We start from the raw sequence: 3,568 nt of genomic DNA on the forward strand, positions 1-3,568 counted from the left end.
GGCTTTGCTTGGAGTTCCATATTTAATGGTGTCTCTTTTTCCACTTCAAAAAATGATCATACAAGATAAAGAACAAATTACATTACATACATTAAGTACAAGCCCATGACACAGCACGAGATGTAAATACATACATTAGGATACACGCCGCTGACTGACCCCACCTGGGAGTGCTGGAATGACGTCAGTGGAAAACATAACGGAAACACAGCTGGTCAATTGGAAAAGGACATTCTTGTGTGGTTCTGGATAATTTGGACACAATCCTACAGTGCTGACGATCTGGACAGAGTGAAATGCTTCTGAAATATTCTGGTAAAAATCCTAAGGTTCTCAAAGTTTCAGAATCTTAGAACACGATTCAGACTATACATATGCTTCTGACCAAAGATTTTAGAGCAGAGCGCTCTAGCACTCTAGAATCATATGCTTTTGATCTAAGCATCTATAAGTCTCTGGTTCTGACTATGCTGGATGAAATCATATGGTTCTGACTATGCTGGTTATAATGGAATGCATGTGATTTTGGATTGCAGATGCGGACGGATCAACACTGGTAGCAGACCTAGTTCTAGTACCAGACCCAGAACGAGTACCAGACCCAGTTCTAGTACCAGACCCAGAACGAGCACCAGACTCAGTTCTAGTACCAGACCCAGAACGAGCACCAGACCCAGTTCTAGTACCAGACCCAGAACGAGCACCAGACCCAGTTCTACTACCAGACCCAGTTCTACTACCAGACTCAGTTCTAGTACAAGACCCAGTTCTAGTACCCGACCCAGCTATCTCTGCTGGTACGGATTTTCTTTGTCACCTCCAGCAGCAATGCAGCTTTTGGTTGTTTAGACACACACACGCACACACAAGTCCAGTGCCGTGTGTGTATCTGAGTGTGCGCATCAGGTCCATTGCAATGTGAGTGTCATGTGTGTGCGTATGTGTGTGGTGTGTAGGGTTGGGTATCGTTTGGGTTTTATCCGATACCGGTGCCAAATCGATCTTTTAAAAGGGTGCTGGTGCCTAAACGGTGCCTGAACCAGTACTTTCCCACACAGCAAAGGAGTCTGTGGCGGACCCGCCCTCAAGCCGCCAGATCCGCCGGACAGTCAACCTCCGATTTGGCTATGGGCACAGAACACAATCCGACTCCGCCAGCGCGCCCTCAAACCGCGGGTCCGCGGCGGACCCCGTGCGAATGCGCATATCGAACGCGCCCTCTTAAGTCTGCTAACGGCTCTTTCCTCAGTTTCTCGCTGATGGAGTGGAAGACGGCGTGTCTGAAGGCTCACTGTAAGTATGCTCCTATATGCTTTATTTTTGAAGTTCAAAGTCAAAGTCAAAGTCAAAGTTACCTAGTCTATCCAGTGAAAATGTACTTCCATAACATAATAAGTTACTTACTTATCTAGCTTTGCTTGCTGATATAATCCGATTAGAAATTTGTTATAACGTAACGTTAATGGCCAGCTTGATGGCTGTAGCTTCTAGTGCTAGCTCATATTAGCTGTCAAGTTACACACCAGCTAGTTTCTAGGTTGCGCACGCTAATTTAGCTCACCTTTCACAGGGCTAAATCCTGTCTAACTTGAGCTTTGTTAACATTTCATAACTTAACTCAAAATTGCGTTTAAAATGAGCTAAGCTAACTTCATGTGTTTGCCTGCGAACAACAAATGTTGGCTTGCGTCAGCTAGCGTTAGCTTGTTGGCTAACGATAATGTTAACAGGAAAACTCGCTTTTTTTTTATTATTGATCATGGACTCGGGCGCTGTCTTAAAGAAAACCTAGGCTACTTTGGATGTGTTTAAACATCATTTCGTTCTGGTAGGGGGCTGATTTCACATTGGTTAACGTTACCTGTCTTGGATAACTTGAACGTTAGCAGCTGTTAAGCTAATTAACGTTATTTGATATTCCCTGTCATAGTCCGATGTGAGTCGTGCATGCTCAGATGTGTTTGTTGGTTCCAAAAATTGACTTTTTGAACTTTGTTGACAATATTTATACTTAAAACAAACTGCTTCGGGGTTAGTGCCCTTATATTTTGTAAAAGTTAGCGAGAAGTCGGCTAACTGGCCTACTATGGGCTCTGCTATGTGGCTGCACAAAATAAGCAGGGAAGGATTTTCGATCAGCCGATATAAAAAGTCAGTTTTTGCAGATGTTTCCTGGTTCCAAAACCGGGCTTTTGCTAACTTTTATCTAATATAAGGCCACAAATCCCGAAGCCAGGGTCGTGGGAAGTGAGTTTTGGTTGGGGGTGCTGTAGTCGTATAAACCCAATATTTTGGATTTTTGGATTTTCGGTGCCGTTTAAGTAGTATAGTCTATAGTATACTACTTAAACGGCACCGACAATCAAAAAATCCAGTGGAAACTAGATGGCAGAAGTGTGTAGGCCAATCTGCCCACCAGCTTTTTCAACTTCGCTACCTACAGATGTTTTACCGGTATGATATTTCGAAACGCCATGTTATTTCCAATAGACAATCGACGCCCGGAAGTTGGATGGATACGGAAGTTACGGAGGCGGGACTTATTCTGGAGAGGTCTATTGCCTTGTCACAGACCAGACGATTTTCAACGGAACTATGAGCTAAAATGATCAGCATCAGGCTCCAGTCTGGTTTGGGGGTCTACCCTTTCTCATCCTGGCCTGCCAGCCAAGTAAAGTAAGCTATACAGTTTTACATTTGATTTATTTGACTTTTGGTCCACACTTAAATAATAATAATAATAATAATAATAATAATAATAATAATAATAATAAAATAACCATATGCTTTTGTAACTGCCTTCATCAGTTCAGGATTAATTGAATGTAAATCCCAACATACAAAAATATGCTTGTCTTCTGTAATAAAATCCACCTACTTCAAAAGCTCTCTAATGAAATGCACATATTTTTATTTTAGAAGAGAAATAACTACAGACCTCTGCAACTGCTGATACCGGTTCAGGATGAACTGCAGGTAAATCTCAACATTTAAAATGCTTTTATCAGCTTTGATAAATACCTCATTTCTAATATCCCCAAATGCTGGACTGTGTAACTAACAAGTAGTTGTGTCTGGGAACTGCTTTTCTGATGCCTTTTTTGTATTTTAAGGGAACAGGTCTTTGCCAAAATGTGGTCAATTCCATAATTCCTCATCACACTTACAGGAAGGCTACACTGTGCACGTAACTGAAGCATTCAGTTTGCAGAGCATCTGTTGCAACAATTGGCTTCCACTGTAGTCAATGGAAGTGGTTACACCTGACGTGATGGCGTACAGTATGTTTAAAAACATTGGATTAGTCTTCTAAAATTATTTTTACGCTCTGCGAACCGAGTGCTTCACTTGGTGACTTCACTGACAGTTAGACAGAGCCGATAGCAGCCTGCTGTTATACTTATATGATTACAGATGCTGTGAGAGAGTCAGTGGTTCAACCAGCCAACAAACAGGAAAAGCTCAAGGCGGAGTCTTAACTGTCAGCAACTCTACCCAAAAAAATCAGGCTACTGTTATTTCCCACTAAGAAAAACAGTGGTCTGGTATGAAGGTTATCTGTGTTTTG

The 3,568-nt window shown here is 42.1% G+C and overlaps 1 long non-coding RNA gene across 1 annotated transcript; it reads left to right on the forward strand.

Annotated features, from left to right (window-relative positions):
• The first annotated feature begins 2,486 nt into the window (after positions 1 to 2,486).
• On the forward strand, positions 2,487 to 3,568 carry LOC121694245. The gene is made up of 3 exons (XR_006025707.1): positions 2,487 to 2,676; positions 2,920 to 2,976; positions 3,415 to 3,568. It is a non-coding gene; the product is annotated as an uncharacterized LOC121694245 (long non-coding RNA).

The sequence above is a fragment of the Alosa sapidissima genome, chromosome 20 (genome assembly GCF_018492685.1).
Source record: "Alosa sapidissima isolate fAloSap1 chromosome 20, fAloSap1.pri, whole genome shotgun sequence".
Taxonomy (NCBI): domain Eukaryota; kingdom Metazoa; phylum Chordata; class Actinopteri; order Clupeiformes; family Clupeidae; genus Alosa; species Alosa sapidissima.